Below are 20,712 nucleotides of genomic sequence, written 5' to 3'. Positions count from 1 at the left end.
ATTCAATCAACAAGGAAAAGCTAGCTTTAACGTCATCGTTTGTGCCTTGACCCAGTGGCTGCCCATTAAGTAGAGGAAGGGCAAAGCCTGTCAGTAGCTTAGCAACCAGCACATTTTCCTTCCTCCTCCAGGTGGGCAGCTTTTCAGCAGCAATTCCGGGCCAATTGACGTCCATCTGGCGGAGCAGTTTCCTTCCTCTACTGAAAGAGGAAAATCCTACAATTAAATGCTTACCCCTGGTCTAGATGTCAGGGTTTAGACTCATAAAAGGAAATCTGATCCAATTGGATGAATTTCAAGAATAGAAATTCCCGAATTAGAACGCCTATAAAATACTATCTATTTCATGGTTCACTGTCTTTTTCTCCCCTTCCATGGTGCTTGTAGCTTGCTTGCTTTTTTTCTTGCTTGCCTCTTCCTAAACTTTCTGGTGGGAGTGAGGCAGAGAGACAAAACAGAAGCAATAAAGATGCATGAATTTTAATCTCACAAAACTGAGTGTTTTGTCCTTCAGAGCACGGCAAGATATCCTGAGGGATAGTCTTTTCTACAATACCGTAGATGGAGGACGCTTCAAGGCAACGTTTGAGGGTAAATGAACTGTCCCACACGGGCTATAGTCATATCTAGGCATTAAACTAGAAAATGCTTGAAATAACCTAAGTTTCAAAGCAGGTTTAAACAGGGTAAAGCAAATAGATTGAACTAATTTTCACTTTGCTGAAGAAATACATTTTTGAGAAATATTCATGTAATTTGGTTTTGGAAAGTACTGTATTATACTCAAGATTTTTTTCTTGTGGGTTGCGAGATGCTGTTCTCTGAAACAGATGGAAAATTTGCTTCTTATTAGATAATAGACTTCAAAAGTAACAGAATTTATTATAAGATTGTGTTATGATCTTTTAAACATAGTCTAAACTTTGGCTAAAATAAAAATAATTTATTCTAGTAACTGACAAAAGAAAAAAGTTTTCTGTTGAATAGTGATTGACATGCATGCAAATAGAGGTAAATTTGATTAAATCTCCATACTGTAATATAAACTTTTCTAAAACTTCTAACCTTTCCAAGTCCTGATGCCAGGAACGAAGCATTTGCGTCTTTGCTTACCAATAAGATATTTAGAATATATAAACAGTAGTTAACTGTTGCTTGTGAATTATGGTTGTTGTTCAAATGATGGGCTCTAACAAGTAAATTAATTATAAAATATTTTATCAAAAATAAAATTGTTTAATGTTGATATTTTGCTATTCATTTCTAGAAGGGTAGAATCTTAGTTTATTAAAGTTTTTCTCCCACACACAACATACATTATTTTGTACACGGTCAGATTGCTTAATGTCATTTTCTGCTTCCCTGTTTTATGCCAAGATCCCAAAGAACAGGAGTAGGGGGTGAGGAAACGTGAAACAGGAGATGAGGTAAAAGTTGTTCACAACTTCAGGTAACTAGAGATCAATCCATTGGCACCTTAAAATTGTTTGGCTGAGAGAAGGAAAAGAAGAGTTTTTTTCCACAGTCTTCCATCCCCTATTGGTCAATGGTAGACCCAAGGGGTGTTTAACTTGCCCAAATCTCTAGGTTTGCTTCCACACCTCTGCCAAGCAGATTCTCCTCACTCTATCAGAGAAGGCTGGGAAGGAAATGAAGAGACTCTTGGCAGAGCTGAAGTAAGATGCTTTCAGGTACACCTCTGTGAGGCTGATTGCTACAGCTGGAGGAGTAAAGGGGAATTAAGAGGCCTTTATGGTAACGCATGGGGTGTCCTATGTGGTCCATCTCTTTTCTTCTCAGATCCACCTAATGAGCCCCATTAAGTCAAGTCCATCCAAGAGCCCTCAAGGAAGAGACCAGCCACAATCTGTTCTCAAGCCTTAACACCGAAGAGTTAGCAGAATAAGGTCTGCTTAGACCTTACTTGCTTTACATTTATTGAACTGTGGTTGCTACAATTGCACACTTACAATTAGCATTGGAAATGAAAGCACCATGAAATGCCCAAGTGAATGCCTTGGGTTCAACGAGTAGTCCTTCTTGCCCTCATTTACAGCAACGACGCTAGCTCCTGCTGGTATTTGGGCTGCATTATGCCCTACTGGGTAACTCTTCTCTTTATCTGCTTGTTCACAGGTATGAAAGTACAAACTGGCCAGGTTCTATCTTCTTGATCAGTGGATCCCCTTCCCTGTGGGACCTGGGCTCCTCAACAGGACAAATGGGTCTTTTTTATGGGTCAGTGTGCCTAGGCTACTACTGTCCCCAATTATTCAATCAAACACTACCTAGATGTTCCTGTGAAGGTATTTTATAGATGTGATTAAAGTCCATAATTAACTGACTTGAAGTAAGAGGGATCATGCTAGATCATCTGGGTAGGTCTGATTCAATCACTTGGAAGGCCTTAAGAGCAGAGCTGAGGTTTTCCTGAAGAAAAAATTCCGCCTGTGGGTAGCAGCTGCAGACTCTGCCCAGACATTCCAGCCTGCATTTCCTGATGCCTGCCCTCTGGATTTCTGACTTTTAGACTTGCCTAGCCAGCCCCTAAAATCACACAAGCCTATTCATTGCAGAACTCTCTCTCTCTCTCACAGACACGTGCTTTGTTTCTCCTACTGGTTCTGTTTCTTTGGTTGAATCCTGGCTGAGCCAGGATCTGTCTCTTCCTGTCTCTGAATTGCCTATTGCCTACTACATTGTTTTAAAGAATGTTAAGCTTAGGCAAATTTGTGGTTTGTCTCAATTTTTATTTGGAGCTCTTTCACACACCCTATAAATATTATCAATTTTTATTCCCTTCTATCTGACCAATAATGTAAGAAATTTCCATAAAACCTTGCTAAAATATTAACTGAACATGTAACAGACACAATGTTAACTAAAAGAACTTCAAATGTGACTAAGAAACTTTAACTAAACAAGAGTCAAGTTTCTAAGGAATAAAACTAAAATGATAGGAGGACAGGTGGCAGGTTTGATGTTTTTATGTTAGCCATTTCTTTTACACAGATCCAATAAGGAATTAGTTAAATATCCCTTTGGAACCAAAGCCACTTTAGTGAATAACGGTGCTTCCAACTAGCATTGAGCATTTTAAGATTGAAACATCCTATGGGTTAAATATTTTCTACTGAAATATGATCAGCTACCATGAAAGCTTAACTATTTCTCTCCCAAGACCTATAATTAAATAATAGGTCTCAAGCTAATGGTATTGATGTAAATAAAGAATCTATTTATAAATTCTATGGGCATTTAATGTCGCTGAATAATAGAAAACAGAGTACTTTAAATTTAGCTCATTGATTTAACATGAGAAAGCTATTTATAAATTGAAATCAATATGAATGAATATCTTTTATTAGATACCAATGATGTTTTTGTTTATTTAATATATATTGTATTATAGATATATTATTTGTGAATGTAAATGTATATAGCTATATCCTTAATATATGCACAAGCATATATATACATTTAATACACATACACACACCCATTTATTTAAATAAAATCTCCCAAGAAATTGAATTAATCTCAAAGAACTGAGACAACATCTATATTTGTCAATATGGGCTCCTGTATGCTAGGGTAACAAACGGTTCCCCATATATTAGTGGCTTAATCAAACAAGTTAGCTTTATTCATGCTACACGTACCATGCAGGTTAGCAAGCGGCTGTGTCCATACAGGGCCCTGCCTGGTGGAGGATCCACCATCTTGAACATGTAGCCTCACTATAACTTATCACTTTGTAGCACATCATCTTATAACTACACCATCTTCAACATATGGCCTTGCTATGACCTCAGTGAAGTAAGAGAAAATGGAGAATAGTGAGGAAATTTTCATTATCTCACCTCCAAAGTGGCATCTGTCACTCTTGCTCACATTTCATTGGCTAGAAATAATCACACGACCCCATTCAGGGTGACTGGAAAGTATATGTAACAGTGGGCAGTTGGAGTGCTTATTGAGTACCACTTTCTCTGCTATAGTCCAGTTTTTTTTAAGACTTTATCTTTTTAGAGTAATTTTAGGTTCACAGCAAAATTGCGAAGAAGCTATAGAGATTTCCCATATACTCCCTGCCCCCACACCTCACGGCCTCCACCACTATCAACATCTCCCACCTGTGTGGTACATTTGTTACAATTGATGAACCTACATTGACACATCATAATCACCCAAAGTCCATAGTTTACGCTAAGGTTCACTCTTAGTGTTATACATTCTATGGGTTTTGACACATATATGACATATATCCATTATTAAAATATAATAAGATTATTTTCACTGCTTAAAAATAGTGCTCTGCCTGTTCATTCCTCCCACCTCGCCCAATCCTTGGCAACCACTGATATTTTTACTGTTTCCATAGTTTTATCTTTTCCAGAATGTGATATAATTGGAATCATATAGTATGCAGCCTTTTTAGATTGGCTTCTTTTAATTAATAATATGTATTTAAGATTCCTCCATGTATTTTTAGGGTTTGATAGCTCATTTCTTTTTAGTGCTGAATAATATTGCATTGTCTGGATGTACCGCAGTTTATCCATTCATGTACTGAAGGATACCTTGGTTGCTTCTAAGTTTTGGCAATTATGAATAAAGCTGCTGTAAACATCTATGTGCAGATTTTTGTGTGAACATATGTTTTCAAATCCTTTGGGTAAATATCAAGGAGTGCAATTGCTGTATCATAGCATAACAGTATTTTTAGTTTTATACAAAACTGCCCAACTGCCTTCCAAAGTGGCTGTGCATTCCCACCAGCAATGAATATGAGTTTCTATTGCTCCACATCATCTCTAGCATTTGATATGATGGGTGTTCTGGATTTTGGCAGTTACATTAAGTGTGTAGCTATATTTCATTGTTGTTTTAAATTACATTTCCCTGATGACGTATAATGTGGAGCCTCTTTTCATATGCTTACTTACCATCTGTATATCTTCTTTGGTGAAGTGTCTGTTAAAGTCTGGCCTATTTTTTAATCTGCAGTCTACTCTTATATTCTCCAATATTCCTTCGCTCTGTATTCTTACACATAGAATTGGTTCAACTTCTCCCAAATAAGTATATCCCAGGGTCTCGTCAGTCATTATCTTTTGTTCAAAGTATAGGATCCCCAGGTGAGGTGTGGTAGATTAATAAATGAATGAAAATACCTAGTCAAACAAGCCAAATAATTATTCACAATATTTTAGTGTCTCTAAAGATAAGAAATATAACCAAGGCTATAAGAACTCAAGATGTATTATGAATACCTGAAGATATTTATAGATTTATACAGATTGCAGTAAAATAACCTTCAAGTATGAAAATTATGTCAGTTAGAAAGATTTTTAGAATAATTCTTTAGAAAGTTATGATTAATAAAGAATGAAAACATCAATAATGCAAGGAGGAGATATGAATAAAATATTAATGGAGATAGAAAAAAAGAAGTTGGTATAAATAGCAACTCTCTCCAAGTTCCCTAACACTAATGATTTGATGATCAAAATGTGAAATATGTAAATTAGTTTGTTTAATTTGATTTTCCTTTCTTCCACTGCACACTGACCTTCGTGAAATGTAAAGTTGCTACTACAATAGGGCACTTTACGGTATTTTTAAGTTTTTTGTTTGTATGTTTTGGTATCCGAACAGCTGAAATGGAAGAGATGACTAAATTAACTATTGTTTCTTATATACTTGACAAAATGCATGAGCTGTTCAACAGTCATTTTTGCCTTTGGGATTTCTTTAAAATTGAAGATGGGAAAGAATAGCAGGATAACCAATGAGTAAGATTCTAAATTCGTGAAATGAATACAGTTAACACTGATTCATCTTGTGCCTCTTATATAAACCCTGGCTGGAAACAGTGCTACGTAATGGAAGATGTACATAATAACTGCATTAATGCCATTTTTTTAGAATAAAAAGAGGTTAAATTAATCAGTCAATAAACAGAACTCATCAATTCACCCAAATTATTGAATATAATATAAGTGCAAAATGCTTTATTTTCAAGGTATTAAACATCCATATACAAGAATAGAATATAAGAAAAGTTTTCTTTTATGCATTTTTTAATCAACATTAATAGATGCATTAATATCATCAAGGATAAGTATGAGGGATACAAACAAATTTACTATGCGGAGTTACCTTAGAGATATCACTTACACAAAACTGGAATTCATTCAAGACTGGATTTAAATACATTGTCTCCATCTGAAAGTTATGTTGAAATTCCCGGCATACTTCTCATCTCTATATTGTCTCATAAAAATAAAGTTATTTAATGTATTCTGTGTTCTTACTGTAGACCTCACTGATCAACTAGATTCTTTGTTAAAGATAGAGGACTAAAGTTCAGAAAATGCCCTGTGGGACCCAGCTAACTTCTATCCAATGCCAGCCAGCTCATGGGACTACTCTTCTTACTAAGAACATAACAAATGAATACCAGTGGTTACAACGGCGTGTGAAAAAAATTAATACTCCAAGACAGAATTAAGTCTCAGGATGAAATTCTGTAAGCAGTAAATGTTGCTTACCTGGTTTTGTCCCCTATAGGTACCAAAAATTGAAATGTAATAATTTGGTAGGATTTGTTTAGTTTCTATGTGCCTTCATACAATTACCTTGCACGGGGGCAAAGTGTTTCTTAACTTGGGAATTTTTGACCATGGTTAAGCACAATTGCAAAAGATCAATTTCTCATTCTCTCAAAAAAAAAAAAACAAACAAGTAAACAGAGAAACAAGAAACTGTAGGTATATATAATATATATACATATATTTGATATCTGCACATATATGTACGCATATATATACACACACAGATATATACATACATACATAAAGGTTAAAGAAATTTCTCATATACTACTGTAGTTTCTTATCATAATGCCACAGAGTGTAGCAAAGGGAACAGTCTATATGTTTGACTGGACGGGATTCTCTTCTGTGGGTTTCGGTTTGTTCTAGTCCCAGGAGATCTGGTCTGCAGTCTGTGCTGGAATGAGCATCTTATGTTTCTTCCTTTCTTCCTTTCTTTCTCTCATCAGAGCCTCATCCCTAGGATACAATGACTGCATGTGTTTGTTCAGAGCTCTGACCAGAAGCATCCATCCCTCCTGAACCTGACGAGCACTGACCCTACCAAATCTGGCTGGAGCGCATTTCACTCTGTCTCACTACTGCAGGCATTCTCTGAGTTTTTCTTGTGCTCTGAATGGTGCTTTATGCTCTGACAGTTATGTTCTCTTCCTCTTTTTTGGAGGACATCTTATCAGAAAAGCCACTGCTGCCTAGCCCATCTAAAGCAAATCTCTTCCTATTATTAACTTAGTCCTTTGTTAAATTCCTTCATGTCATATCATAATAAATATATATTCTATTTATTTGCCTCTATTTTTGTCTATTTCATCTACTAGAATTTAAGTTCCATGAGGGCAGGGATCTTTTCTGTTTGTTGTACCATTGTCCCCAACACTTAACACCACCTAACACACAATGGCGGCTCAATAAATCGTCTGCCGCTTAATTGATTAGCATCATTGTTGATGTAACTTTACGCAGAGATACTCAGTGAGCTGGCCAACTTAGTGAGTTGGCCTTGTTTGCAAGCTACGCCTGATCTTCTGCGGGACTTTGGTAGGGTGTAAATCACAGAGGAGTTTTCAAGGGGGCAGGGCTTTTGACTGATATCAGTCAATGTTGGCTTCCAGTAACGGCGGGTGTATCCTTCCAGAAAACAACTATCGCCTAAAGGCAATTTTCTGAAGAAGTCAAGGCGTACTGCAAACCATTCTCAGCACTCATAGTGGCCCTGCCAGTAATGGGGATCTGGAAAGGGCGGTAACAGTGCCAATTACCATCCATTTGACTGAATCAATAATGTAATTCAAAAAAGCAATATCTTTTAACAAATTTTTATTAGTTGTATATCTTCAGGGTGCTTTTGAGACTGATTACATAAGATTAATTAAAGCAGATTAATTAAAGTAGCCATAAAATAAAAAGAAATTAGGTTCTGATCTTTAGTGATAAAAGTGAGTTTGATAATAATTTCACAATCTATTTGGAGAAAAAAATGATACCTGTTTATTAGTCAATAAATATAACTCTGAAGGCCTGAAAGTGTACCCAAGAGTGCTCAGACATTCTTAAGAACTGATTTTTCTGTTAAAAATTCATGATATGATACTTGGGGCTCTTGAGTTTGGCTAATGGCAAGGGACCCACTTCTTTGATGAAGAAATTCAGATCTGGATATTGTTACCGTGGAAAAAAAATGATTCCTCCAATTTTTTACTATGAGGAAGCCAGTGCTTTGGACCTGATGTTCCCTTCTCTGGAAGGAACATATTTTAAATAGTGGAAAAGAAACTGTTGCTCCAGGTTTGTTTTTAAAATACTTTAATACTTTATTTCAATTTTTGTGTAAAATGTCTACGGTTAAAAGAATATTAAAGCTGGGGTAAGTGATGGAACTCTTTTGGTTTTTGATTGGCAAGATGAGAGACTCGTCTTTCTTCTGTTTGGGAACAAAATATGAGCTGTTGAAATTAAAAATGTTCTAATCTGTACTAAATATAGAAAAATGATTTTCCTTTAGCACATGCATTTCTCTTTTGATAGGCAAATTTTTATCAAACATATCTACTGTTTTGATTAAAACCATGTGGCAATTCTCAGTTATAGCTGCCATAGGGAGAAAAAAATGAAAAACATAGTTTTCACAAATATTTTCTGCAGTTTTAGAAGACCAGGATCTTACATCTTCAGAAGTAGGAAGCAAATGTCAAGTAACATAGTTGTTCTATTAACCTCCTATTACAGTAACTTCCCACTGGGGTAAATTTTCTTCTAGAGAAGCAGGTTTTTACACTTTTTGTTCTGAAGATCCCTGTACACTCTTGATAATTTTAAAACACAAAAATACTCAAGCGACACATTCCATTATGAACCATAGTTATGACATCACCACACATCATATAACCTTTGGAAAATTCCACTATACACTTGTAAGAGGATGAGAGTGAAAAAGACAAATTATGTCTTAGCATTATTTAAAAAAGAGTTTTGTCCTCATAGATCTACTGAAAGACCCACAGGTGTTCCAAGACCACATGTTGAGAACAGTGTTATTAATTTGATAAAGAAATTCCAGAGGCTGGCCCCGTGGCCTAGGGGTTAAGTTTGGCATGCTCCCCTTCAGTGGCCCAGGTTTGGTTCCTGGGTGTGGACCTACACCATTAGTCTATGGCCATGTTGTGGTGGCACCCCACATACAAAATAGAGGAAGAATGGCACAGATGTTAGCTCAGGGGGAATCTTCTTCAGCCAAAAAAAAAAAAAAGAAAGAAATTCTAAGGGATTGACTAGAAGGTAGGAACTGAGTGTTGCTCAACATTACTCTCTTCTTTGCTTTGACTTAGTATAACTAAACTATAATTATTATAGAAGTAACTAAGAAACACTATGTGGCAAATAATTTAATACAATACCATACAGCAATGTATTGTTCACCTTCTCCCAATATTAGTATATATTTTATTGCTAAAATATTTTCTATTATCCTTTGTCATTAATAGCAAATGTAAATATTCCATTGAATAAAAGTACACTTAAAGATAATTATCCAAGCTGTTTGACTATTAGTTCATATTTCTTAATGAGAACTATTAATTTTAAGCAGTCTTATTTAAACACATACTGTTCAAAGCTCTAAATTGAGACATACACTATACTAGTTTTCAAAGCCTTTCAGATCTGTTAGGGAAAATAGACAAGTACATAAAGAACTATGACATAAGACAGATTATGTTCAGTACACATCTGCTTGAACTATTAGGAAAACCTGGAAGGAGTAAACTTTTAAATGTGAAGTACGTTAATCATACAATAAAATGTTGCAATTTAGCAGTTCTTGTAAACATTTGTGTTCTAATTAATGACGTTAATGACTCAGACTTTTTACACCCTAACAGACTCATTTTTATAAGAGAGATGGGAAACAGACAATGAATTTTCCATGTAAATTTCTTGTCTTTGAATCTTTAGATCGTTCAGATAATTATAGGAAAATGTAGAGACATTTTGAATTGTCTTTCTCTTAGGTATAAGAGACTGATTTGATTTAGGGCCGGGACTGAAAGTCTGAATTCAGACAATGCTCATTCTTAATCAGTACGATACTCAGAAAATTCAGGTGATATGAAATAAAGGAAAATTCATTTGGCAGGGAGTTCAAAGGATGTTTGTCTAAGCCACACCAAAAAATGAGGCAATAAATAGTTTCTAAAGAAACTTAGAAGGAAGTGTCTGGCAATTCTGACAAAAGTATGAAACAAAACATTCCAGTAAGGTTTATGCACAGATTATTACAGATTGAATTTCAATCACAACCTGACCAGAAGATGAGAATTTGGAGATCCAATGACTACCTACTTTTAACTTGTTTCCTTTTAAATAAAATTAATATCCATTTAGGAAATTATCTAAAGGAGTTTATATTCTTTGATATATCTTTCCTGAGAAGATCAGTTTGAATTTACAGAAAATGTAATGTATTTGAATCTTTAATGAAACATGACGTGATATAAATATTCTAAAAGAAATTTAAAATATGCTATTCTCTTATTCCATATATAATGGACATCTTTTGGGATCTAGACTGCAATTACATTATACTTTGAATTTACAAATGTCCTCATTACACATTTTCATTGAGCCTCACAGCTTTACTGAAATATAGGTGTTATTATTATCAGTCCTGTTTTAGTTTTGGGGAGACTCAGGCTCAGGAAAATTGAGTGACTTACCATAAGTCACAGAGCAGTAGGATCAGGTCTTCTGACATCCACTTCAGCACAATCTTTCCCATCACACCACAGCTTTGTCTAGATGGGGTGACCAATATACCATCCCTTCTGGTTCTCTTATCCCCTTGGTAAATAAAAGATTGAATCCTGTTTAACATCATCAGTAGCCTTATCAAAACCTTTAACCTGAGCAGTCAAAGAAGAAGATCTCACTATCTGTCCCTCGGAAATCTCTTGTTTACTTGCTAACAACTAAAATACATTTTTGTGTGTGCATGGCAAAGATTTTTGTTCCATAACTAGACATCAAAAGTTTAAATTGAAAATGTGGTGGTGAAGTAATTTAGGGTACATTCACATTACAATAAAATAAATAAATAAACAGTAAATCAACCAGCATACATCTCTGAAAACAAGAGAATAACAGAACTGCAATTTCAACCAGGAGACCACACCCTTCTGGTATTCCAACGTTCCTGACTAAACTCCGAGTCTCTCTCATCCCAGGTGAGAACCTGACTGAGCTAGCCTGAGATTTCTATCATCCAAGAAACTTTCATTCTGGAAGTAAGGCAGACTAGATAACTCTGAGATTCCCATAACATATTATCTTAGAGTACAGATAACCTTTCAAGACATCACTTAGTGCTCTGATGGACTGTTTTTATTAGTTTAAACCATATGAAATTACCATTATTTTTAGGTCAACACCAGCTTGATAGTTTCATATGGTTCACCTTAATACCTTCCTTGTACGAGAAACAATAAAATATTTTCATTAAGTGTATCATCTTTGGGGTCCAAAGATCTTATTCATACATAAACACTTCCCCATGCTAATTAGGACGAATTAATTAATGCTCAAACGGACATGATTGTAATAGAAATAGGCCTCATAAAATAGTTGTGAGGATTGACTGAACTATGAATATCTTTATATTCGGCACAGCACTTGATATCAGAGTAGAACGCAACAAATAATAGGTATTATAGAGCTAACATTATTGCTGAACTCCTGCATCTTTTTTTTTTTTTTTTTGGGTGAGGAAGATTGGCCCTGAGCTAACCTTTGTTGCCAAACTACCTCTTTTTGCTTGAGGAAGATTGTCGCTAAGCTAACATCTGTGCCAATCTTCCTCTATTTTGTATGTGGGATGCTGCCACAGCATGGCTTGATGAGTGGTGTGTATGTCCACGCCCGGGATCTGAACCTACGAACCCCAAGCTGCTGAAGTGGAGCACACGAACATAACCACTATGCCACCGGGCCAGCCCCTGAGCTCCTACCTCTTAACTTTGAGCCCTATCTAGCTTTCTCACCCGGAAAGACTTAATTAGTTACTTCTGATGAACCAGGACTATACCTCCATTTTTTCGCTTATTCCTGTCATGGTTAGCCACACAGCACGCTCCATACGTGGTGTTCAGAGGATACCTACCTGAATGAGCCTGGTTAGTGCTAATACTAGAATTTAGCCATTAAGCCTGTACCTGTTAATGCCCACAAAAAATCTCTGTCCCATATGTGTCTTAGAGGATAGAGCACCATTAGCACTTGGATTCATACACACAATTTTTTGAAGCATGTATAAATAATTTAACTTTTAATTCATACATAATGTTTTCAGTACTCTATAATAAAGTCAGGTGTGAGATATAATATATGTTACTCTGAAAACCTCAGTACTATTTACTCTTTGATCCAGGCAATCAAGATTCTATACTTGTTCCTCCACTAACCTCCCAAATATTCTTTTTATTTTTTGGTGAGGAAGATTAGCCTTGAGTTAACATCTGTGCCAATCTTCCTCTATTTTGTATGTGAGTCACTGCCACAGCATGGCTGACGAGTGATGTAGGTCTGTGCTGGGGATCTGACCCAGGAACCCAGGCCCCTGAAGTGGGGTGCACCAGAGTTAACCACCACGCCATGGGGCCAGGCCCCCAAACATTCTTTTGAAACTGTTCCTTCAAATTCACAAGCAGACTCTTTTACTTTTCCCAGCCACTGACCTCTTGACACCTTTGCTCTGACTGCTGTGCAGCATAGATTGTAAATTCCTTGTGGACAGGCTCTGTATCATTTACCTTTACATATGTCTTGCACATAGCCTTGAATATTACAAGCCCCCTAATAATATATGTTAAATAAAATTTACCCAACTTATAAGTAGGTAATCACAAAAATGTGTTTGCAAAATGTATACTTACAACTTGAAATACCAAGGAATTGTTTTGTCTGTTTGTTCTTTTGAATAGTGAATCACATATTGGAAATGTTTTTTAGGCTTGTAGACCAACCATGACTGCCTACTGACCCACACTGTAGCCAAAATAATACTACTAGGAAAAAGAATGCTACCTGTCAGTCTCAATGCTCCTTCAATTATCTTGAGTACTTGATGCCAGAATTTCTTGCTTCTAAGTCATGATCCTTTTGCCGTGTGGGAGTATGGATGGTTGCCTGGGTTGCTGAGAATGAAGGCTCCAATTGCCAAGAAGCCTTGCTTTCACCAGGGAAAGATTTTTACAAAAGGAGAACTCCTCAAGTTCTGATGTCTATGTTTGTATTCACAAGGGGCAGTCTGTTGGCCAAACTTGGGCTGTGCAATATGGTAGCCAATAGCCACATATGGCTGTTTACATTAAAATTTCAATTAAGGAAAATTAAGCATTGAGTTCCTCAGTCACACCAAACATATTTCCAGTGCTTATTGCCACATGAGGCAAGACCTAGCAAATGGGATAGCACAGATATTGAGCATTTTTTCATCTCATAAAGTTCTATTGGGCAGCTTTGGTCCAAACAATTAATGGCAGGAGAGCACTTAGGTGTCAGGGGGACAGGGAGTAATTTATAACTCATATTATCTGGGAGGGTCGGTACAGTATGGCCACGATCTCGGAACTGTCTTGGCAATTCTCAGCTGTTGAACGCATTAACACATCTCTCCCACCTGGAACTTGAATTCTAGTTTCCCTTTACTTGATATATATATAAAAATTTTGCATACCAAGCAAACACAAATTTCTATTTCCAAAGCTGAAAGATAATTATAATTAAAAAAAATCATTCCTCATGTATTATTTTACATTCTCCCTCCAATACCCATGCAATCAGATAATAGAATTTCCATTAAATATGAAAGTATTTGGTGTAGATTTACCTATCAGTCAACCAAAAAAATATATAAAACAGAATTAGAAGATAAAATCCAGATCTTTAGGTGTTGTTTTTATTTAAAAGGCTGTCCAATCTGGGCAATATTGCATAACTTATTATTATCTTGGCTTTCCAAGATGCAAGTATAAATTTTGACTTTTAGCAAATCCCCTCTGCTGATATTAGCAGAATTGCTATGAGGAAAAATAACTCAAAGTTTTAGACACTGAAATCTGAAAAATGTAAAGCTCGTCTTCAAAAAGGAAGATCCAATACGAATTTTACTATTTCAAGGAAATTATTTCCTGAGGTTTAAGTCCTTGCTACTGACACTTTTGAAAATCCAGACAATAAAAAGTCTCCTTCTCCCCCTTACTTGGCTCATATTTTTCATCTATGTATAGAATCTTTCAAATAAGAGGAAACTGTGTCCTATGAGTGACCTCAGGGTTTTGGTAAATTCCTTTCCTTCTATGCGAACTCTGAAATATGCATATAAACGGGAATGTATATGAGCTTGCAAAGGTATTACTGGCACTCTGCATTTTCTCTATAAAGTTGTGTATGCCTGCAGCTAATGTCTACCTGTATTTCATCCTAAGGTTAGTGGAATTTCACGAAATATTGAGACTTTCATAGTAGGGCTTTTAAATAGCTAATTTTTCAAGACAGTAGGGACTCTTGGACAAGTTAAACATTTTTATCTGAAACTGGAGCATTTGGCACTTGTTCTGGAACATGAATCCTGTTCTTTGCCCAGACTTCTCTTTTGAGTGGCTCCTTCCAGTCCTATTTCTGGTTGATTAGAGTGCATCTCTCTGATACAACCTTGGATAACATCTATTCTTAGAACATTCATCGCCAACTTCTGTGCCTTGATCATCGTCTTTAGAAAATATTAATACAGCAATGCCCAACTTAACTAAATTGACAATGCAGTCATCAGAAACACAGGAAAAACAAATAAACAAATAACTGGGCCAAAAGCTGAGTACACAGTTTGTTTTCTTGATGGTGGTGGTGCTTATACATATCCTGAGATATTCAACGAAGATGGCACGTGATCTTGACTGTATATCACATATTTTGGAAATTCACTTAAGGGTACAATTTCTTCCATCAAAGCCAAATAAACAAGAATTTTTTAAATGTTGCATTTACTGTTAGCAAAATTCGCTTTAGTTTGAATTACCTAGACATTTGGGAGGGAAAAAAATTTCTTTGACTACAAAATTTCTCCAGGCTTTTAGTAGTATTAAAAAACACGTATTAAGATATTAAATTTCAAAAGGATGCTATAAATTTCTTGGTTTTATTTCAACCCCACAAGAATCTCTACCTTACATAACAGCCACGCAAATAGACTCTTAACATCTAAATGAACTGGGTCCTTGCAGAAGGTCAGTAACCTACAAGGTCACATTTCCTCCCTTGCTTTATTTTTTTCACCACAGATTAATTAACTAGAATTTAGGACCAGTCATATTTTGACATTAAAGAACCAATCTTACAGCTACATTCATTTATTAGTTCTAAATTATTCTTCTGGAACTAAACAGAGATCAGAGATCTAATTCCTTTTCACTTAATTATGATTATTCTTCAAATATATATATATATATATATATATATATACACACACACATACATATATACATACCTTATCTTTCTCCTTTTTTTTGCTAAATACCGCTTCCCACTCCAGATAATTAATTTAAAAGTCAACACCAATCTAACATTGTGCCATGTGCCACCAGACACAATGAATTCCCAGGATCGAATACTAAATTTGAGCAAATATTAAACTTAAACCACCTTTGAGACTTCAAAGGTTCAATCCTCACATTAGGGTTTCAAGTAGATGATTTTTATGTTTTGTTTAAATCCCAATTTTCCATTATTGTGTAATATCAGTAAGAGAATTATACTCCACCCCCAATAACAAGGCAGAAATTTACTTAATTTCTCAGTGTAAGACAGCATTTATTTCACAGGACTATTTGCAGGAATACACGAAATAATCTATATAAAGCACTTAGTACATTGCCTGGTATATAGTAAGGGCTCAATAAGTACTAGCTATTCATATAATTTTTATTAATTGCTCGTGTTTTGTATAAGCTAAACTCTATGTAGTAGAGCTCTATGACTCCTTCTAATTTGTCTGTTTATCTAAAATACATGTGATAGTGACTTCTGGCTACTGTGTTTCTCCTTAGCTGTGGCTGAATGAAATGTGCACAGAAGCACAGTAATCTCATGGTATGGAGAAAATTATCCAAATTTCAATGTTAGATAGTAAGTGAATCAGCTAGTTAATGGCGTGATCAAACAGACCAGAAAATATCAGTCACTCCCATCACAGCGCACAGATTGATCTGTTTACAGCTGGAAATAATGCACACATTGTTCTTGAGACCGCTCTGTCACCAAAAAAATATCACTATGGACTAGACAGTTTAATCCTTCAGGACATGTGTGCTTTGGCGTGTGCTGTGGGGAAAATAATATAAAATTTAATAAGTACAGTATTAAATCAAAGGAGGAGATGAAATACTTTTCATGGTGTTATCTGGTTAATATTAAGTACTGGGATGGTCTCTATACCTTCATAAAGATAGGAAATTTGTTTGGTTTGTACACTTTACTCATATATGTTAAAATATGTAGACCATTAATTTGCAATTTAGGAACACCCTATTTGAGTTTATATTTTAACTTTGCATTCATGTGAATAATGTTGAATTACATAATGCACCAGCATTTATTTAAGGAAATAGCATCACATACATTTTAAAATTAGTAGATGTCTTAGAGTCCTACCCCCTTAAAGATGAGCTTACACAAAATAATGTGAGTAGTTAGTAAAAAGTATAGTAACAGCCAATATTTATTGAGTACTTACTATATGTCAGGCAATGTGCCAAAGGCTTTGCACAAATTATACCCTATATCCCTGAAAATATCTCTATAAGGTCACCTTATAGGGTAAATTTATTAATTAATTGACTGTAATATGTAAATTTCTGTCTAGTTATCAGAGGGATCATTCTCTTAACTGATAATTATACAACTAAGGAAAATTAGGGTTTAAACAATATATAAAGGTCAGCTATTTGAAACCCTAATGTGAGGCTCGAACCTTCTGTGCGCTGTCCCTACTAAGTGTTGTTCAAATTTAGCATTCAGGCTTGAGGAACTTATGGCTTCTGGATATGGCCCACCACATCTCTGAACAAGTTTATTTGTTAGAAAACTATATTTTAAATTGAGCCAAAATCTGCCTCTCTTTAGGTTCCTCCAGTTTTCTGTTTTCTAGAAGCAAGATAGAATAAATTAGAAGAATTATTAAGAAATGTACACTGTGCCCTGTCCCACTGTCCAAGACTTTTCTTTCCCAGACAAAGATTCCTGGTTTCCTTTCAGCGTTCTGCATGTGATCTAGGTCAATTTTCTTTGGTCTTCTAGCAGCTATCCTGTGAGTCGATTCTGGATTACCTCTCCTCATCCTAAAGATTGATGCCTAAAGTAGCCTGCTGGGCAGATTAGTGGCACAGATTTTCCGTTCAACCTCCTAATTTCGTATTTTCTCTCTTACCCCTCTATAAGTTTAGCAACTTAATTAAACTTCTCTTTATTATAAAGTGAGGATTGTAACAGTCTCTCCCTCACAGACTTGCTGTCAGGTTTCAATGACATATTCCATATAATGTCCTTAGCATAGTTCTTGGCACATGGAAAATACTCAACGACTGTTTTGCATTATTACCAATATTATTAGCATGAAAATTGCCATAATAGTATTTTCAACATTTGATCTTCCCATAGTATAGTGGTAATTTCATCATAATTTTTCTAATTTGTCTAAAATGGAGTTAGTTTTTGACAACAGTGTAATAGTAGAGATGAAAATTATAGATTGTATACAATAATATATAGATATATATGTGCGTGTATATATAATGTGTGTATGTATAATACACGTGTGTGTATATATATTATAATTTATATATATATTTATAAAATTTACCCCCAAATAGCCAAAGCATCAGTAGTTAAGAAACCATTTTAAAATATATTACTCAATATGTCTACATCAACTCTGAGATTTCTAACAGAGTTACAAATTAAGTTATGCAGTTGATAAATATTTATGGAAAAATTAATTGTAAGGTAATAGGTTTCTCCAGTCAGAAAGTTTTTTTCATCCTATATAATCAATCAAATTGACAAGTGACCTGCATTCTACTTTCTCAAAGTCTCTTGAATTGATTCCCTCCTTTGTTTCACCATAACTGTTGCAAGCCCAACTTTCGTTATATCTTACTGGTAATCTAGGAAAACCTGACAATTGGTCTCTCTGCAACTTTCTCCTCAATTTAATTCATCCAGGACATGCCCTGCTACCAGAATAATTTTTCAGGTAATGCAAGTTTGATGACTTATCTTACCACTTGTTAAGAATCTGCAATGGTTCACTGTTGCCCATCCAGTTACCCTCAGTCTGGCTTTCCTCATGCAATCTAATCTATCTTTGCAGTGTTGGCCTCTCCTATTTTATAAATGTATACCTTAATCACTAGCCAACACATTCTACTCACTACTCTTTAAACACAATGTGAACTTTGTATTCTCACTGCATTTTTATTTGCTCACATAGGCTAGCATTTTCCTCCCACCTCATCTTCATTTATTGCAATCCTTCCAAGTCTGATCTCAAACACCACTTCATCCATAACATCTTTCCGACTCTTTAGTTCAATACAATGTCTTGAGACAGATGTTAAACCCCAGTGGGCTTTGTTTGAGCATATCTCAGGGTACTTACATTGCATAAACTTGTATTGTAGTTGGTTTTGTATTTGTCTTCTATTCCTATCTCATTATAAGTCCTGTGAACATTGAGACTGTGTCCTATTTTTCAAAGTAGCTCCTAACAATGTTTAGCCAAGTTCCTTGAAAATCACGAGCTTAATAAATGTTTGTTGAGCTGGTAGTTTTATAGTCTTTAAAGTAGGCACATGTGTTAAGATTTTTAAATTTATTTTTTTAAAGAAATAGATTTAAAAATTTTTTCTGTTATAAAGACCTATTGAGATACTCTCAAATATTTTTCAAGAATAACTTTGAAGAGTTAACAGAAAATCCTTATAAATGTAAACTACTTTCATAACACAAATGATTCTGAAACATATCTGAAACATTTATATCTCCTTAACATATTGAAATATTCAAAATATCATTTACCCCATTTTCTTATGCACAGACCTACAAAATACAGGAAAAAGAAAACTCACATTTAAAAAAAATCAGAATGATTGGCCTGGTTGGTACTACTTCGTTGGAAGTGACAGTCAAGCTTTTCTTGATTTTTATTCATGCAAAATGTTTGCGAGCCACAAAACTATAGACTTAAATGATAAATACACTACAGAGGACTGGCTGAGGACCTTGGGACCCACGCACGGAAAATTACCATCTCAGAGTTAGGTCAGCTGGCCGAGACCTGGTCTGAAATGGATGGCTATTGCTCATTCAATAACCCTTCCTCACCTGGCCTTCCAAATAAGGATTTGCCTGTCTTTCAAGGATTGGGAAGAAAACAGACAATTGTGGTTTTGTTCAGAGCTGTAGGAAAACTGTAGTCCTTACTCCACCGGTACTTAAAAGAGCACTTATGAGAACTTATTGAGATGAGGTTAAATACCAAGAAGACAGTCAACTCAATAAGTTTTGTGCAATTTGAGATTGAGTTTCAGAGATTTTCTCCATGGTGAAAATATATTTTGTTATTCCATTATTATTTTTTTTCTTTTTTTTTATGTCAGTGAGAGATAGTCTTTCTTATAGTTGAGTCAGTCTGGATTGACAACTCAAGACATGAATTCTGTAATCTATGTCAAGTTGTACCGCTGACACTAGTAATGTTATTATGCAGGTAGCCATTAGGCAGAGACTCTCAAGCTGGGGGAGGGGAGAATCCTACCTACCCCCCCAACCCTGACACGTACACACACATGGGATATTTGGCACTATCTGCACACATTTTTATTTATTTTTTAAATTAATTAATTAATTTATTTTTGTGAGGAAGATCAGCCCTGAGCTAACTTCTGATACCAATCCTCCTCTTTTTTTTTTTTTTTTTTTGCTGAGGAAGATTGGCTCTGGGCTAACATCCATGTCCATCTTCCTCCACTTTATATGGGATGCTACCACAGCATGACTTGACAAGCGGTGCATCAGTACGTGCCCGGGATCTGAACCTGAGGACCCTCGGGCTGCCAAAGCAGAGTGAGTACACTTAACTGCTGTGCCACTGGGCTGGCCCCTGCACACATTTTTAGTTGTTACCACTAGGGCAATGCTAATTGAGTCTAGAGGGGAGAAACCAGAGATGCTGCTAACCACCCTACAATGCAGAGAACAGTCCCCCACCACAAAAACTATCAGCCACCAAATATCAATAGTGCCACACAGAATGGTAGTAAAGAGCAAGGATTTTGGACTCAGACTGCTTAAGTATCCACCTCATCTATACCTCTAGCTCAACTACATTACCCCTGTATGGCTTTGGACAATTTATTTAACTTCCCTAGGCTTCACTTTTAACATCTATAAAATGAAGATAATAACAACCAAAAATTTGTCTTGATAATTAAATTTCATAATTAATTTAGTATTTAAAGCATGTAGTACAGTTCCTAGAACGTAGTAA

This window comes from Ceratotherium simum, chromosome 27 (assembly GCF_057802395.1).
Source record: "Ceratotherium simum simum isolate JZ-2026a chromosome 27, ASM5780239v1, whole genome shotgun sequence".
In the NCBI taxonomy this organism is placed as follows: Eukaryota; Metazoa; Chordata; class Mammalia; order Perissodactyla; family Rhinocerotidae; genus Ceratotherium; species Ceratotherium simum.
Note: the sequence above shows the minus strand (reverse complement) of the source record.